This window comes from Apis mellifera, linkage group LG2 (assembly GCF_003254395.2).
Source record: "Apis mellifera strain DH4 linkage group LG2, Amel_HAv3.1, whole genome shotgun sequence".
NCBI classification, from domain to species: Eukaryota; Metazoa; Arthropoda; class Insecta; order Hymenoptera; family Apidae; genus Apis; species Apis mellifera.
The window spans coordinates 11426086-11445644 of NC_037639.1; the positions used below are offsets into that span (position 1 = coordinate 11426086).

Consider the following 19559-nt stretch of genomic DNA (forward strand, 5'->3'; position numbering starts at 1 on the left):
ACGCACACGCGAAACGGCCACGGCTCCACTCTCTCTCTCTCTCTCTCTCTTAGAGCCGTCAGCTTCAACGCTTAAGTGGCATTCTAACGTGATGAAATTTCGGCTTCTTCTCTCGCTGGCCGATACTCGCGTTTCAGATTTAAGGGGATTATCGATCGGGGATAAGAATCTAGGTCGATTTCTTTCTTTTAATCTCGTTTCGTTTCGATGGACGGAAAGCGAGTGGAGAAGTGAGACGCGTCGTTTTTCGAAACGAGACGAGGGATCTGTCTGAATCTCGCTCGGAAGAGAAGAAGAGAAATGGCGTGCGCGACTCCGTTACGAATGAAGTTTCGTCGGATGGTGGCAATGCGTCGTCGGCCGCGGGCGAGGGGTCAGAGGGGGGAGGGAGGGAGCAAGTTTGGTAATTATTTAGCTAAATTGCGAGACAGTTGGTGGCGCACGGTAACATGTGTTCGCAACCGGCGAAAAATGTCTGAATTAATGCTCCGCCATTAATTATGTTTATGAGGCCAAATTGTCTCGGGGAGGCGCGGATACGTGCAAATGTAATTTGCGAATTCGGCGTGTAGGTAAAACACGCGCTATTAGGAACGGCCACCTCTCCACCTCCCCTCCCGCGTTTGCGCCGACAAATCCTCTCCTTTCCAACGCGAAACCATTTTCCAACCCCAACTTCGTCTTTATTAAAACGATCTTCACTCCGTTCCCCGACACGCCACCTGTTCTCTGATCGTCGAAACAACGAAATCTCCCGTTGGGGAGGATTCTCGTCGTCGTCGAAACGAATATATTCTCGATAACGAACATACTCGAAGAGAACATTATCGTTAACTTGGCTCACGAACCGTTCGTGAAAGGGAAAAAAGAGGGCAAGCATCAATCCCACCGTGAATATCGCGTACAACCAAGCATCGTCGGTTGCGTTGCGAAAGGCAGATGGTCAGATTGCCCGAGTCTACTCGACTTTCCATCCACCGCCGATGGATTCGAGCGGTTAGAAAGTTGTTGCCGCGATTCGATTAACTTGGCCAACTCCGCGTTTGACCGCGGATCGATTTTTTCCACTTTGTTGCACCACCGCGGCGGTTCGCTCTCTCCTTATCTACGGGGGCCCCGCGTTGACAGGTATGCACGCTGACGTATTCCGCGCGACGGAGCAGAATGCGCAGCGGGGAGGGAGGGGTGGAGGGCGCGTTTTTACATCCCCTTAGCAGCAGCGTAAATTGAAAATCTCTGGTCTGGAGCCGGGTGAACCGATTTCCAAGAGGGGGAAATTGTGTTTGTTTTCGCCGGAGGGTGCCCCGGGAGCAGAGAGGCTGCACGAGATTCCGTTTCTGTACTCTGCGTTCTGTACTCTGCGCGACGTACACGCTATATCAGCTGTTTAATTAATTTTACGTTGGGCGCAAATGAAACGAGAAGAAATATAATATCTCGCGTGGCCGATTTAAACGGCAACGAATCCCTTCGAGCGTTATAACGCTGCTTACACTCTCGTCCTATTTCCCGCCAATCCTCTCTCTCTCTCTTTCTCCCAATCCTTTACCCGCGATTACGCTTCGTATTAGTTGCAATCGTCCCTCCCCCCGCTCCCTCAATCTTTGTCTCCTTTGTGCGGCTGCGTTTATTCTCTCGTACAATGGATATTTTGATTTCCGTCGGACAATAAACCGATTTCAATGCACCGAATTCGAGGATTGAATATACGCGAGGAGTAACACTCGATTATATTTCGTCCAGCAAACTTTAAACGCTAAAACCCTTTAAAGATTCCCCATACGATCATCCTATCTACCAATCACTCCGACCACCAATTTCCTTTTATCTCGGTGCACACGCATACACACACGAGGCTCGAGACGAGTTCGTTTGCATTTTTAATTCTCCCTGGTAAGCTAGCTTGCACAGGGGTGTCGTACCCGCCCAAGATCGCATTGCTCGTCGCGAGAGATTCGAGTCGTTTGTCCCGAGGACAAATGGAGGAAATCGGGCAAATATCGATCCGCCGAACGGGATATTCGTCAACGGAGCATATCGGCGAGCCCTTAGGAATCGCAAATATACGGATCCGCCAAATTGGGTATCGCGTATCGGGTTTGCCATTGGTCTGCCTGGATCGATCGAGTCGGGCGAGTTGGAAGGATGCGCGAAAACCGCGGGGAGAATCGATCGAAATCGCGGTTCGATCGGCGAAACGCGGAGTCGAGCGAAATCTTATAAATGAAAATTAACGGGAGGGGGAGGGGCGTGGGATTTTATTCGCGGATCGGGCCGACAACGATATTTTCGGTTTCGTTTAATTTCGTTTTCGTTCGTTTCGACCGCCCACCATTTCACCGCATTACGGAATCCGCGTGAAAAATATAAATTTCCAACGCGGTGGTGGGCGAAAAAAAAAAAAGAAAAAAAAAAGGAAAAAAAGAAACAAAAACGCGAAGAAGACACGACGGGGCGAATACGAGCCGTGACAACGAAACTATTTTCACGGGGCGAGAATTAAATTACGGCACGGCTTGGACAACGTCGAAACGTGCTTCCAGCTGTGCCGGCCGAAAAGTTATTGATATTCGATCCCCGCCGAATACCGATTCGAAATAAAAATATCGCCCGAATTAAACGTCCAACTCGAGCTCTCGAACGCTCTAAGCGTTCTCTGCGAATCAACCGAGGATTTCTGAATTTTCAATAGGGCGAGGGGGAGGGGGGAGGAGGGAAATAAAAGAGAGAGAGAGAGAAAAGAGAGAAGGATCGGTGGCAGCCACTAATCCACGCTTCGACGCGTTTATCGGCCACGGTATCGTGGTTGATCGTCGCGTCGCGCACGGGCTTCGCCCGTGTAAACGTTGACGCGACATTCGAAATCACGGTTGCGCCGCTTTTGTAAAGTATGGATTTGAACTAGTCCGCGATACAGCTCGACCTATCGGTCATTCCGTAGAATGCCGCGAGCCACGCTCGATATTGGCTTTATTAGTTCGCGGTAATAAATCAGAAGGCAGATCAATTTTGCGCCGTTCCCTGATTTCCGTCCCGCCCGGAAAATCAGATATAAATTTGCGACTACGATCGTGCACTATCGCGTACCCGTCCACCCGCTACTCGCGGCGCGGAGACGCGCACGCATATCGCGGCCCAACCATTCGATGCTCTTAATTTCGCCAAATCGGCCCGGCTTTGCCCCGTTCCCTATCGCCTTCCCGATCGAACGCCGCCCGATCTGTCCCGTCGTTGTCGTCCTGCTACAACGCTACCCCCATTCTCTTCTCCCAATTCGACCCAATTCTCACCCCAATTTTCACTATTCGTTCATTAAGCGTTTCGTTACGGAAAAGATCCTGCCAAGAAGCGTGGAATTTGGAAAGGAAAGAATATTTCTAGTAAATAAGAAATAGGCGTTTTGAAAAAAATGCTTGTCTAAATAATCGATAAGGGAATAATGATAATGAAACGTAGATTGGAGATTGAAATTGTGAATTGGAAAGGAACTGGTAAAAAGCTGTTATTATTACAAGTATTTATTTAATAAAACGAATAAAATTGGCGAGAAAAAGTAACGTAGTAAGAAGGAGGAGGTATATGTAGAAGGGTGTAGAACGTTTTTCGACGGTTGAACACGGTGGAACACGTCCGGTACAGAAATTAGCGTTACCGCGTGCACTGTTGACTAACGATAGAGGGGCCCCGAGTTCACGAGGGTGACCAGGCCATATACATATATAGATATATATATACATATATATACATATATATATATTTATATATATGTAAATACACGCACACACACACACACGCACACATATAAATATATCGACAGGCGCACATCGATTATATGCTCGATTAATTCGCGACCGTACCGACCCTTGATATGCTCGTTCGCTTACTCGCCCATTCGTTCGCGCATTCGTTCGCAACGATCGATAGGAGCGTGTTGCTCCTGTGCAAACTTGCAAAAATTTTCTTTTTTCCTCTCTCTCTCTCGCTTCCCTATCCACTATCCCATCCCCCTTACGCTACTCTCCTCTCCTGTCCCCCGCCAATTTTATTCTCCCCCCCTCAAATCGCGAGGGGGAGGGGGCGATTAATTTTGGAACGAGGTTGGGAAGACGTTGGCCGGAAGATTCGACCGTTCTATCGGGGCGGATCGTTAACCGAAATCGCGCGAAATCGGCATCGCGAGGCCGCAAAACAATTCGAACGATCCTAAATGGAATTTTCTCCCTTTTATCGGGATCGCATTGATACGGCCGCACGATCGGCGGATAGACGAGGCAATTTCGAATTCTAGTGGACCGCCTAGTGAAACGCGGATTCCCCTCCCCTCCCCTGCCCCCCGTTTGTTGGTGGGGAGGAGGGGGTGGGTAACGGGTCGGTTTCTATCCGCGCGGGGCGCGCGATCGATGAGAAATCTCGATCGGCAGTTGCGTGCAGTTATTCCGGTCGTTCGCCGAGAAATTTCGTTATCATACACACGATACTCGAATGTATGCCCGCAATTCTGAAAGGACCGGGAGTATCGGCCGTTACGAAGGGATGGATTTGGATTTGAAGGGTGGCAGAACGCGGAGGGGAGGGGCGGCGGCTCGGAGGATTAGAGGTTGGTCGAGCAATTAGCGAGCCGTCAGTGGCACAGTGGCTGACAGGGGCTACATACAACCTACTGCCGGCTACCTACTGCCGCCTCTGCCTCCGCCGTTTCTGGCCTCGCCATCGTTTCCACCTACAATCTCATCGGCATATGCCTTACTCAGCTGCCCAAGTACCGGCTCGTGTTACCCTTAATTAGAATATCTAACGGCCGATCGTTCCATTCCACCACTCGTTTCTATCGACGTTTCGAGGACCGCTTTGCCGCCCTACACGTGGAAACACGTGCACTACAATCGTTCCTCGTTCCTCGTCCAACTCGTGGCCCAAGTTTAACCAACGAATTAACAACGGAACAGGGAGGAATATTTTTTATATATTTGGAAAACTTTGCCTTCGATTCTGCTTCTTCTTTTCTAAAAAAAAGAGAAAAAAAGAGAAGAAAAGTTAGAAAGAACGGTTTACGGTTCTCGAGCACGGAAATCGATATACTTCCCCCTTTTGATCCGAACGATCTTTCCCTATTTTTAATTCTCGGCGAATCCTCGGCCCCGATAGGAGGGCCCGACTGGAAGAGGGGAACGACCGGGCAAAGAAGAATCAGCGCGCAACGGGCGCTGTCGAGGCAGGGGGATAGAGCGAATGCAATTATAATTTTAATTTCGATGGTATTTAATAAAGGGGCGCATTGCGTAGCCTGCACCGGCAGCCGTCCAACCCTCGAGCCTGCCATACAGACCTGTATGCGCTAATTAGCAGTTACGGCCCGCAGACCGCACGAATGCATTCTGCTGCTTGCTCGCATGCTGCCACGTTGCACTTTCGTCCCGAACTCGTTCACCCCTTCGAAATCATCCGCTTCCGTCCGAACCGATCGTCCATCCACCTGATCGCTCCACCCCTTCCCCCGATCGATCCGCGCCGTTCATCCAACTTAAACTTACCACGATAAAGAAAAAATAAAAGCACTACACTCGTGGCTTATAATAAAACTGTCGATCAAGTCCCTCGCGGAAGGGAGTGGACTCAATCGAAGGACGCCGTTCACCGAGGCGGACGAGGGCGGCTGGTAATTGTCAAAGAATCGGTTAGCAACGAGCGAGAATAATTAGATCATCGCGTCACGCTTCTCCTCCTCCCCCGTACATCGAGCACAATGGGAAGGAATTCTTTCTTCTCCGCGCTCGCGCTCGATCCCCTTCGGCGCGCGGACGTCCGCGACGCCCACCACGATCCACGCTCGTTCCGGTTAATTTGCGTTCGAGTCAGGCGGACACTCGCGGCGGATTCAATTATACACCGACAACGAAGTTTGTTCGCATCAAATGCCGAAAGGCTGAAAATCAATCTGGAGTTGCGATCGGTTTAATGGGGGCACGCACCACGTGCCGCGGCCATTACGCGCCCCCCTCCCCCATCTCGACCTCCATCTCATCCATCCTCCTCTCTTTCATCCACCCTCCGCGTATCCGCAACCCGCCACCGTATCGTTTATACCGATATACTTAAATAAGTAAAAGAATATCGAAAAGAAAGAAAAAAAGATCTCATCGATCTCTTCTCATCCTCTTTTCTTCCCTTCTTCTCCTTCATCGGTGAAGATTCGAATGAAAGGTTCCTCGAAAAGAAAAAAAAAAAGAAGAAAGAAAAAGTTTCTCTCTTTCGATATTTCCGCTTGCTTGACCGTGACGGATACGCTTTCCTCCTCGACCCGACCATTTACCCGTTCACTTATCGCGATTCACGAGATCACGGATATTCGGTCGATCGGGGGAACAACACGCAGCAGCACGATCCAAGATTCATCAATCGGGCCGCAATCGAAGCCCCTTACCCCTGTTCGGAACGTTTAATAACCCCCAGCTGGCCGATCAGCCCGACGCGAGCGGCAACGTGCGCGGATATGCTTGGGGGAGGAGAAGGAGGAGGAGGAGGAGGAGGAGGAGGAGGGAAAGGTTCGAACGTGCGGAGGGAGAAAGAGACAGAGGGGCGAAACAAAGAGTGGAGGGGCGAGAGAGAGAGAGACGCGGGCGATCGCGAGAGGGTGAAACGGTAGAATGGACGGAAGGGAAGGGAAGGAGGCGCGTGGGATGAGTTTGAAGGGAGGGATGATCGCGGGGGGGAGGTAGGGGGCAGTTGCATATGAGCGATTGCCACACACGGCGTGTAACGCCGGCCGTGGCGGCGGCATTTACGTTAATTAAATTTCCCCAGGCCGTAGGACCGATCCTCCAGCCTTCCTCACTTTCACCCCTCCATACAGGCCGGCCTGGCATCAATCATTGCACGCTCAGCCTCACTAGCCCGGACTCCGCTATGCCGGAGGATCGAGTCGCCGGAGACTGTTTAAAATTGCTAACCCTCGTCCCTTCCTCTTCACCCTCCCGCCCCTCTCTTTTCAGACCGGCACAGAGATCCGTCAACGGCGCCTTCCGCGACCTTCTGCACCCCGTCTCTCTCTCTCTCTCTTTCTCTCCCTCCGAACCTATGATTTTTTCCCACCCGTTAACCACTTTGACGGTTATCAATTAAAGGACGCGATGTCTATTGCTCTTATTCTCTTGCGCTTGTGTTTCTGATTTCCCGGTGAAAAAGTCGGATTCGAACGAATCGATTGAACGCGTCTTCGATCGAACGGAAAGGATTAGAACGACGATGATTTTCAGATTCGATTTAACTCGGATAATTTTATGATTCTTTTTTTTTTTTTTTTTTTAAGTAACTGAAAGAGGAAAGGCGTGGAGGAAGAGGAAGAAGAGAGAGACGGAGAAAATAGAATAATTTCCTCCTTATTTAGCGGTATTCGAGGGTGAAATGGACGAGAAAGTTACCCGAGCCTTTGATTATATTTTGCACGCCCCCTCTCAAAGCTAGCTTTACCGCGTTTCGCGAAATCCGATAAATTCCAGCTTCGGAGAGGCTTCGCGTCTTGAAAACTGCGGGGCTACTTCTTCGTCGTTCGCCCCTGCCCGTTCCAATCTCGTAATCGACTTTGCCAGCCAATTCTATAATCCCTTAAACCTAATTAGGGAAGGGGGGAAGAGGCGAGCGGCCGGAACTCGTAGCCGGGACTCGAGTTAACTTCGCTACAAACAAGAACAATATCTTCGTTCTCTTCGGAACTTCGTTACGGCGGGGTGGATAAGGCGGGGGTGGCGGGGCAGATCGCCGTTGATCGTCGTGAGGAAAATAAGGTCGCCCCGGAGCGATAGCCAGCGGCTGGCCAATGTAATCGCTTGTAAAAATGTAATAAAGGATCAAAGTCTGCCGTTGAAGCTCCGCTATTACGCAAGCGGGACATCGTGTATCGAAGAAGAAGAAAAAGAGGAAAAAGAAGAAGAAAAAGTTCGAATCCTCGTTCCTCGTTTCAGTTTTCTTTCCCCTGAAACGATTACTCTCTTTTATTATTTTCAAGAATTTTATAAATCGCGAGGAGGGAAGAAACTCTCTCTCATTCCTTCTCTCTTTTTTCCCTAATTTTTATCGTGTAAAGCGAACGTCATTGTTCGATTCGTACGGTACGGAATGGCGCTCCATCGAACGCGAAAGGAATTCAGACACGTGACATTCGGGAAAGATGCAAACATTCCAACGAAATATTCGTAGCTCTCAAAGACTCGAGGCGGACTTGGACTCCGAGCCCCTTTGCCGACGAATACCTCGAGCCACGAGCGAAGGAGGAGGAACGGATATCACCGCTTGATGCAGTCCGACGAGACGCTCGAGCGCACCCTCTAGCACGGCTGTCCTCCAAGGGCCACTCCTCGGACCCCGAGTATTTCATATTTCTGAGATCTATCAAAGAGTGGAGCTTTGTGCAGTTTATATTAAATCACGGCACGGTTACAGACAGCTGCCTTTCTTCCTTCGTACGCTCTCTACGTATCGTATCCAGTCTTGCCGGTTAAAAGAAGACAAAATTCTATTAAATCGTTCTCGACCGCGTCGAGGTCGAGAAAATCCCCGATACCCTGTTATAACTTGGTAGCGATTATTTTTGTCGTGACCCGAGGATAATGTTAAAATCGATACGCAATGCGGAGAAAGAGCGAGAGAGTGACAGAGATAGAGAGAGAGAAAGAGGAGATATATGATTAATTAAATCATCGAAGTGACGAGCCCGAGTTATTTTAATCGAACGCAGACCTTCCCCAGGTTTTTCCAGACCGCTTCTATATACGATATGAAAAATAACTCGTTCGTGGATTATTTTCGCCCTGGAACGAATCCTTAATCTTGAATCTTTGAAGAATATCGGTGAGAGAATTGCATCGGTGATCCGATGAATTATTACCGCGGGATCTAAATCGTTCGGGATTAAAATATTCGGCTCGGTTGAAAATATCTTGCCACTTTCCCACCGATCGGGGCGGAAAGTGGAAGGAGGAGGAGAATCGAGAGAAAATTGTGTCCTGTGCTGTGCCGCGGGGGCGATAGGCGCGGGGCGTGCAAACGGGACCCGCAAACGCGGTTCAAGTACGCATGAACTTGAATCGGGAGCGGGAGCGAAGTCGGTCGGAATTAACGAATGAAATCAAATCAGTCCCCGTTTGTTGATTCGCTACCGGTCGCTACGGAGGTAGATCGAGTGCACGGAAGAGAGCTGGCTGGGAACAAGAGGGGTCCGTTGTAGATTCCAATCGATATGATGCACACGGCCGGATACCGACAGCGTTATTACGTCGAGTGCTATTAAGACTTCCAATTAGTTCGATATACCAATACGCGGCTACGCGCGTTTCAGTCAGGGAAATCAGCGGAAAATCGGCCGGTTGTTTGTAATATTCCCCGGGACGCGAGGAACGAGCACCAGCTGGGAACAACGTGTTTTTATTTTCCACGAATCGAGCACCGTTCGTGTTTTCCAATTTTTTTCCCCAGTATGTTTCTCTATGGTAACAAAAAAAAAAAAAAAAAAAAAAAAAAAATGTACAAATTGGAGAAATTCTAGGAAACTTGTAGAGTTGAAATATTTTGCTTTGTTTTTCATTTTTTTTTTCCGTTATTTATCTATTTTTTTCTTTTTTTTTTTTTTATTTTACGCATAGGTATTAGTATCCTCCCCCCCTCCCTCCATCCGGGAGGAAGGGGAGGTGGGAGGGATAGCAACGCGATGGTTTTCGATTGGAAAAAAGGGAAGGAATTGGATGAGACGCATCGATAATGCCCACCACCACCACCACCGCCAAGAATCTATTCGAAGCTTATCTCATTTATTACCCTCCCTCCCCTCCTTGCTGTTTTGCTCTCGTTCGACGGTTATTTTACAACCCCCAGATAGGGACGTAGCAGTAACGTCTTTGTTTTCACCGCGCAACATCCTTCGACCACCGACCCTTACCCCTCTCCCGACAATCGTTCGTTCTTCGCAACCCGTGCTTCGGGAGGGAGCTTGCTCGGAGATAAGGAGCATCGTATCTCCCGATTTTCCGTATCGCCACCTTCTCCGACTCTCTTCAGTTCCGTGGATTCTCGCGCGGAACCAAATTGCGCCATTGTTTCCGCCAACCCTTGCTGTCTTTCTTTAAATTCGATCGGGAGAGGAAAAGTGAAATTCGCTTCGATTTGGATGGGTAGGAGGATAAATTATTCCCGTGGAAATGATATTTTATGGGAGAAAAAATATTGTCGATTCGCAACGAATCGATCTATACATTTGGACGAGAAGATTCGCTTTATCTTAATAACGATGGAAATTGGGACGAAGAAAAATTTCTCGTAGGAGAAATTAAAACGTTTCGTTTGACATTTTAAAAAATACAACGATTCGGACGGGAGGAAATTGAAATAAACCCGGGGCAAAGTGGAGAGCGTAGGAAGAGGCGAGCGAATGAAGCGACAAAGCGGAGATCGGTGGTGGAAGCGAGAGGGGGAAACTTAAGGTCGTTTTGTTCGAGGAAGGAGATTGGCTTGGAAGAGAGAATACCTAGTTGTTAGCAAGCACGAAGCAGTCCGGGGTTGCTAGATAAGGCGTGGGCATAAACGTCCGCAGATAAGGGTAGTTTGCACCCCCGTTGTGGACAGTTAGCCTTAAATGAGCCGGTGGTGGGGAGGGCGAGACGTGTAAAGGCTTTTGTTGCGTTGGATCCCATCTTCTCGCTTTTGAAATCAGTTTCGCCGATGCCAGTTGGCCCCCGATAACAGATCGAAATATCCAAACTCCGTGACGAACGATCTTTTCTGTTCAAAAATTTTTCTTCTTTTTTTTTTTTTTTCTTTTTTGCTTCGAAAACGATTGTCAAAAAATATCGAAAGAAAAGAGAAAGTCTTTCTTCTCCTCCCTTGTCTCTCGTTCTCCTCTCGACTCGTTTCGCTAGCCATTCGACGAAAACAGGGAAGAAAAGCAAAACGAGGATTAAAAGGAGGATCTTCGGCGCTCCAGACGCGAAAAAAAAAGAGGCGAAGAAAAGAAGAAAAATAATCCGCGACGAGGTTGGCGGTTCGGGTGATTTTTCACGCGCGTCGTCCGTACAAAAATCCTGTCTCACCGTTCTAAATTCCGCTTATCTAATGGGGTTTCGACAGTAATGTGCCGGCGTATTATGTAGAACCATCCTGCCAGGACCATCCCTTTTACGTGGAAGACCACGAGCAGCGGTGCCGTTTAGCGTCAGATAGCGGAAACGTATGAGGGACGGGGTGAAGCCACCCTTATCTTAAGGGTAGCTACTCAATAGCAACCGAAATTTCTACCACTCTCTCGCACGATCGTTTCTATCTTCAATCGCTTTCTTCTTTTTTCTCCTCCATTTTCCATTTCCTCTTTCTCCCTCTCTCTCTCTCTCTCTCTTTCATCGGGAAAATTAAATCGAACTGTTTTCTTCCAGTTTGTCTTCCACTCGTCTCGGATTCTCGATTAAAATTTCAGAGTGCGGAGTTGTTGGCGTCGAGGGGGGAGGGGGAGGGGGCCAACAAAGGAAGGAACGCCTCTGATTCGTACCTGGAAGGTACACGCGCATAATTTAACGTACAAGACATCGGGAGCGAGCACGGCGAGCTCGGGCTTTGCCACCGCCGCCCGCTTAGGGTTACTTATACTTCGGAAAAGGGCTATGTGTGCAATGCGCGGGAGTGCCTCGGGGGTAGGTGCTTGCGGTAAATCTAATAATGTTGTAATGCTGTTACCCCCCTCAAAGTTGGCCCGTAAGTTTCTGCCGGGCCTGTTGGCTCCGACTCCCGTGCCGAGAATTCCTAACGCGCGCGCCTTGTTTCGCCTGCATATACGCGACACGTACACCCTCTTTCGTTTCGAAACGAAGCCTCTCGTTCAACGAGAGAGAAAAAGAGAGAGAGAGGGTGAAGGAAAAAATTAGCCAAGGAGTTTCGATCCTCGCATTGGAAGAAAAATCGACGATGAATCGACGAGTAATCGTGTTCTTCCTTTCTCGGTTTCAGACGCATTATAATATAATTTCCAAGACGGAAGCCACACGTATCGACGGCGCGAATTTCATTAAAAGCAGGATTATCGCATTGACATGTCCATTGACAGTGTGGTGGCGGGCAACAGGTAGGTGATACGAAATTGCCGACTTTTCCAGGGGGAACGTTGGACGTCGAAATCGAAAGAGAGCCACGCGCGGTTGACGCGTTCTTCCGCAAATTTCGCCCGCGCCCACCCTCCTCCGCAAAACTCTCCCTCGCTTCGCCGACTGGTTTGTTAGAACCAGCGGCGTAGATACATGTCACGAGCCAAGGTAAGCCTTCCAGTCACCCGAGGGTGTTCCGCAAACTATTCTCGCGAAAAGTTCAACACAACTTCATAACATCGGTGTTCCGTGGGAGAATTAGAGGGGGTGAGAGGTGGGGCAGAGAGGAGGACTCGAAGTGGATGGGGGGAGTGGGACTCGGTGAGACGTGGCTCTATCCGAGGGGGTTTCGGGAGGAGTAAATTTGTTCTAGCGTGAGCTTACACGGGTTACGTTAAGTACATAGGTGTTTGGGGGTAGTTAGTTGTACTCACCGGCGCAAAATACCGGGGCCGGTGTCTAACTTGAAACGTCCCGTACACGCGAACAGCAATCCTCTCCAAGCGAATTCGCCAAGTTTCCACGCGTCATAATAGCCGATTGGATAGCCATTGTAACGAGTTTTCGAATTATTCGATTACTTCTAAGTGTAGATAACTTATTAGGATTGATATTGAAGATATTCTATTAGAACATGATCGAGAGAAAGATGCGATAAAATTATAGTTTAAAGTACATTTCGATTATGGAATGGAATCGGGGACAAAATTTCTCGCCCACTTAAAATCGCATTGCAAAGCCGTTTTGCCATTGATCTTCCGAATCCAATTCTTTTCCTCCAGTAGTCTCCACCTAGTTCTCTTTTCGTTCGTCTCTTATTTTTTTCTTTTTTCTTCTTTTTCTTTTATTTTTTGCTCTTCCTTCTTCCTTCTTCCACGGTCGAACGACTCTTTCTCGCAATACCGACTCGCGGAGATAAAAATCAGTAATTAGCCGGGACCATTATGGCGGCCGTTTGAAAAATTAGCGGGTCGTGGGGTAACCGCCCCTCTGGGTATAATCCCGCATCGGGAACAGCGCATACCAACCTGCATCCAGCCTGTCTCTGATTTATACGGGTTTGCTATTAATTACACCTATCCACTAGCTCGCTTTCCACCAGCCTCCAAACTCTTGCAATACGCATTCCCGATCTTCTTCCGTTAGGATTTTTAATTTTTCTTTCTCCCTCTCCCTCCCTTTCTCTCTCTCTTTCTCTCTCCGATATAAAGAGTTAGTGTAGTTTTACATATATATATGTTATTTTTTAAATTTGATCTCTATTATCGATTAGGATGTATTATCATATCCACGATTTTCTTCGCCTCACTTGGTCTGTTGATATTCGCTTCTATCCTTCCCAACGTTCACGTGTCGCAGTTTGATTTCGCGCAGGCGGACGCGCGTGTATTTTTTTTTTTTTTTTTTTTTTTTTCGGTTGTTTGCATACGAAAGAATTCGAGTCAAGCGCGACGAGCCGAAAATTCCGGCCGGGTCTCGCATCGGTTGTTGTTTCAACTGACGCTGCCCGGTCTCGACGGGCTGCGGCGCAATTAAATTAAATGCTTCGGATTAATTGTTCGAAAGCAGTTAAATTAGTTGCGTTTGTTTTGCCCGATTTTTGCGCAATCTCGCTGCGGAATGCGCGAGGTGTACGCACACACTGTGCCACGCCGAGGGGGTGGCCGGCGCGGAGTGAAAGGGTGGAAATTTCGTCCGCGGCCGCCTATTACCCATCGCGCGTCCTCGAAATCTCGCCGGGTTAACGCAGCCAAAGCGTCGAAATACGCGCGCGTGTTCTCGCGAAAAGGACACTTAAAAAATTCATTTGCGTGCGCCCCCCTCCCACCGCGTTTGTATGCTAAATGGGAATTCGCGCTTCTCGTTTTTCTCGTTCCCCATCGAACGAAACGTTTCGCTGTGAGTGGAGGAGTGGCGAAGCGTTTAAAGGTGAAGAAGTGGCGACACTCGATTTTTCCCCGATTTATTTTTTTCCTCCCTCTTTTCTTCGTATTCAAGAAAATCCCTCGTCAAGGAATACTTCTTTAATTTCGATCGTATCTTTTTTTTTTTTCTTTCTCGGAATTCCAATATCCTGAAAAATGAAATATCGAGAAGGTCTAGAGAAATCATTTCCACGTCTATCGTCTCTCAGTCAGCATCCTCTATATACGCCAAGTCACGTTTACCCCGTATGATGAAACATCCGCTAGCTGCACATCGACGAGATCGAGTCGAGACGACGAAGGAGGCAACGCAGAGGCGCGGGGAGAGGCAATGCCGCATCTTGAAGCGCATCGTGAGCGGCGACGCGGACTCTTGAGCCGCATTGCTCGGATGCTGGTGACGCGTACGAGCGTCTGGCAAGCCTGCCAGTAAGTAAACGCACGGTTAGACATGGTTAGACTGGCATCCGGCCGCAAGCTCTCAACCTCATTGCGACCATACACACCACCCCGATTCCCGGCTAGCTTTCGTGCTTCTCCCGTTGTTCCAACCTCCCCCCTCTCCCCCTGGGACCGATACCGATCCGCATACGGATATCGCATCGTCGGGACATTCAAGACATAACGGGCCGAGGAGAGATATGCATCATTAGGATTGCCGGACAGCCGACACACGCGCGTCCGTTTCGGCGCCGCGTTCCTACTATCCTTCGATTCTCCATCGGTCGAGATCGTTGGAATGCCAAGGGGTGCTCGCTTCCTAAGATGGCCCGCATACCCGCGTACGCGTATTCCTCCCCTCCTCCTCCCTTCCTTCTCCCTTCCTGCCTATGCATGCACCATGTTCAAACCTTCCGAAAATTCGCCAATTGGATTCTTATTCATTTCGAGATTTAAATTGTCTCGATGCAAACAAAGAAACGATGTCTCTCTCTCTTGCAGAAAGAGAAGATCCCAAGAAAGGACAAAGACTGTTCCTCGATCGCTCGCTCGGTACACGAATTCCTAAATAAATTGCGTGCCTTCGTACATACGGGCTGGAAAACGAACGAATAGGAATTGTTGGAGCAGCGTATACAGCCTCCGGGGAGGAAGAGGGGGATGTAGGTGAGCGAAGGGGTTGGCAGAGGGATATAAGCGAGAGGGGGAGGGCGAGAGGGATACGAAACGCGGGATACGGGACAGGGAGAAAGAAAGAGGGAAAGATAGATGGTGATAGGATGAGGGAGGGGGAGAGGAGGGGGAGAGGGTAGATACGGTGGTGGTGCCGATGGCGGTGCCAGTGACTCGGTCGAACGACCAGGGGTTTGGAAACCGTAATCGTTCTAACCCCGCGCCTCGACTACCCCTACGCTTCGTACCTGCCCTCCCCCTCCCCCCTCCCTCCCTCTCGCTCTCACACCCCCGATGGCCCTGTGGCCGGTCGTGCGCTCGCTATTTATTGCCCGCACTCGGCCGGTTCACAACATAAATATGTTACACCTATGGCCACACCTACTGGCCACGGATCGCGAATTCCTCCGCAACCATCCACGGACGTACCGCGAAAAGAATTACCGCGGATAAGCGGATAAACGCGCCGTTCCGTCCTGTTTTTACGCCCGCCGTCTGCGCGTTCCACGCCTTCCTTTTTCCTCTTTTTAAGCGTTCCCCGCTTACGCGTTTCGAGATTTGTTTCGTCGTGTTTCCTTTTGATCTTTTTGTTTTTTAATTATATATGTATATATATCTTTTGATAGACGAGAGATGATTTTTTTTTAAAAGAAGATACAGTGGAAATAACGTACGTATGTATATTCATTTTTGCTCGTAATTGGAAAATTAAGAATATTAATCGGAGATATTAACGTTGGAAAAATATTATCCAGAATTTTAAATCTGTCTTTTCAAAGTGGAAGGATTTGGAGGATTGTCTAGATAGAGTTTTCTGCTAGAAATCCACGAGGGTGGACGTAAGAACGAACAGTCGAGTTTCGAAAGATAAAAGAAAGACCAACTGTTGAACATATTGGCCAGCCTCGATCGATCCCTGCGCCTACGCTCTTAATCGTAAAAGTTAACCAATTTTCTTACTTACGTTCTTGGCGATTCCCTCCGAATTTTTCGATTGCCTCTCGATCCCTCTCCACGCTCTTGCCTCTCAATCTGTCGATCTTTTCCAGGCCAAAAAGTACCTCTTCCTCTGATTCCTCGCCCGGACAATTTTTCTCTTCGGCATTCGAGACGAAACGATATATATATCTATATATATGTATATATATATATATATATGTATATACGATGATGAGAATAAAGGGGCGAACGGAGAAGGAGGGAAAAAGGCGAAAGAGGGAATAGAACGCGTTCAGGATGGAAAACGTTTCGGTTGGAAGGCTCGATTCGCGGCCACGACGCGCAAAAGCTCGACAGCTCCGCGGACGCACGTGCAACTCGGCCGCGTGGCACGTGGTGTTTGTCGGAGTGGCTCGGCTCGAAAGCCGCTCACCAGAGCTTGCAAGCTCTCGAGCTTTCATTGGCCGATGGGTGGAAACTGCGCATGATTGCGGGTGTGGCCAGAACTTAAGGGGCGGAATAAGCTCGGGGTGACGATAGGACATCCCGAAAGGGGCACGTCTTCGTGGGTGTCCACGTTCCTCCGCTATCCCACCCCTAACGTGCTTTTTCCTTAAGCTTCTAACGAGCGTGAGAACCCGCTCTCTCCCGTCCCAGAGCTTCGAGAACTCGCGAACTCACTTCTTCGATCCCGGGGAGACCCGTGCACGGCCGAGGCGGGGGCCGGGTGGGGCACAGGGGGTGGCCGTGCTAATTAAGGAAAACTAATGACGTCGAACGTCCTCTCGCGGAGGACACAGCCCGATAGGAGTTAATGCCACCGTCGCGGTATTATTCATCCAACTTTTTCTTCTTTTTTTTTTTTTTTAACGAACGAGGCGAACTTTTGCGCGGCGGCGTTACGGGGGGAGGAAGGAAGGGGGAAGGGGTTGATATCGGTCGACTCGAGCCGTCTTGAATTTTAACGAGAGGGCGAGGATTCGACGAAGCTGAATTCGTACGTAACGGTCTCGTTCAACGGAGATCTTCTTTCCTTTCTTCTTTTTTTTTCTCTTCTCCCTCGTCGTATAATTTTTCTCCTCGTCTCTTCGAAATCGTATCGCGTCTCCCTTTGTCCCGATTCGCGAATTCTCGCATTTATTCCTCCGCGCGGGGAATAAATTTCTTGGCGCGCACGAGCCAAGCATCGTTATCGATCGACGCAACGTATTTTTCTTTTGTAGCAACAGGTGGAAGTTATTTTCGCATTAACGCGAACGAAAAGAAGAGAGCGAGGCGAGCGTTCCTCCCCTCCCCTTCCCTCGACGTTTCCAACGTCGCCATCGGTTAACAAATCGGTCGGTTCGGTCAATGTTTGACGAGATCGCCGTATCTAACCGTGGTGGAAGCGAAAGTCTAATCACGGCCGGCCGATAAATAAATCGGTCGGTCTAGCTCGAAACCAGCGAATCGGTTAGGAGGATGGGTGTGATTTTAGGGAAGAGCACGCGACCGATGGAAGGGGGGAGCAGTTGGGTTGGGATCCTTCATCACGTATTTACACGCTATGCTTGCTGATTGCACGCGCACCAACGGTTTTAATGATTTACCCTTGGAGAATGGCATTTAACCTAGAAGCTGGAGAGTTACGTCGTCATTTATCATCGATCGCCCGATTACAAACATCCCCTCCATCCCTAAAACGAATAGAACGTTTCTCGTGCGTCGCAAAATTATTTGTGAAGTTATAACGACTGTCGCCGAATCGTGATAACGATCCCACTCCTCGAAGATTCCCTCTTTTTCTTCTGGCGTATATATCCAGAAACGTCGCGACGAGAAGGAGAACCGGTAAATACGTAATGGGCCGTCGTCTCGGAACCAGATCGTCGTCGGCGGGATTATATTATGACGCCGACTATTGATTGCAATTATGACACGACCTGTGCAAGATTAGCGTGGATAAGGGGGAGGGGGAGGAGATGGAGGAGGAGGAGGAGAGAGGGAGGGACACAGCACCGATCGCTATTTCATAAATTCGCAATGACGCACGGGTTGGTCGTGAGTGACGTGTCATATATCGCGTAACGGCCAACATTTATGCGCACTAGCCGGGCACATAATTGCAATTAGAGCGGAATTCATTTACATCAGGCCCGACGTTCGATTCGTTCAAGGGAGAGAGGACGGATTTACACGGATGGCGCGCATACGCCCCATCCCCCATTTATTTTTCGATTCGCGTGGATCGGTGTAAGTATCCGTGCAAACGGAATAGATGAACGAGATCTCGACGACGGTGACTTTCGATTCTAAAGTTGAGGAGGAGAAAATAAGAAGAGCTCTCGGATGTAACGAAAATATATGCTTCCATCGTGGTTCCATCCTTCAAAGAGATAGAAAAAGAGAATCGGAATCGAGCGAATTTTTCTGAAACTAAGCGCGAGACCCGGTTGACAAATACCGTTCGATTTTTAAATATTTACGGTACTACGCTATTTTTCCACGCATCGGCTATTCCATTCGCGATATGGCGCTTCCCGCCCACCGTATCGATGAGAATTTATCGTCCGAAATACGATTTTATGAAAATTAACGCTGCTTTCGTCGGTCGGATAGATAAATAAATAAATAAATCCGGCGTTTATTATTTTAGAAGAGCTTTCCGCGCTTAAGTGGGCTTCGCGATACGCGTTTTTCGATATACGGGCGCCAACATTGGTAGAAAAAAATAAAAAATAAAAAAAAAACAAAGAAACGAAAGAAACTGTTAAAACTCGAAGAACATTTACAAAGGGTATATTTTAGGAAAAGTAAGAGAGAGAAAGAGAGAAAGGTAGACGCTCTCGTTTCTAAAAAATTTCATTTCGATTTTTTTAAACGTTCAGTCCACGCGTCCAGGATTAAAAGCTAATTCGAGCGATCCAGTTTAATTGAGCGATTAACGGCTAAATAGAGGCGGCCCCTCTCTCTCACTCTTTCTCTCCCATCCTCCATACCATTCGTCCCTCCGCCCCGCCGCTCCCTCTCTCGCCGATCCTCCTCCCCCCACCACCTTTTAGAACAAATCGTTCGTGATGGTGTCCAGCCCGGTGGAAAATATAATTCAAAGATATTTATGGCTGGATTACCGCTGGAATTGGGTATCTAATATACATGACCGGTTCCACCGGGTCCGGCCGGACTTTAACTGTCCACCAGGGGGTTACGTTTCGCCCTTTTAAAGCGATACCGGGCCCGCCATTACCCGACCGTGAACGCCGCCCAATTACCCGACCGCACGTTAGTGCGAGAGCGCTGGAGGAGCCAAGATTCACGTGCGAACGCGAAAATTTAACGAGCCGAATTTTCGCCCGCTCGCCGAGCGGCGAAACGGGACACGCTCTCTCTCCTGCCGGAGGAGGAGTGGAAACAACGGGAAAAGGGACAAGAGTTTTCCCGGTGATCGTGGAAAAGGATTAGCCGCAATTGATAGCCACGAGCATGG

At 49.0% G+C, this 19559-nt stretch overlaps 1 protein-coding gene across 1 annotated transcript in view; it reads right to left on the minus strand.

Annotated features, from left to right (window-relative positions):
- LOC410866 (LIM domain only protein 3) overlaps window positions 1–16517 on the minus strand; it is a 65259-nt gene extending 48742 nt beyond the window's left edge. The window contains exon 1 of the mRNA XM_394342.7: window positions 16119–16517. The gene's annotated coding sequence lies outside the window, so the exon portion shown is untranslated. The remainder of the gene's footprint in view (window positions 1–16118) is intronic.
- Between the last annotated feature and the right edge of the window lie 3042 nt (window positions 16518–19559).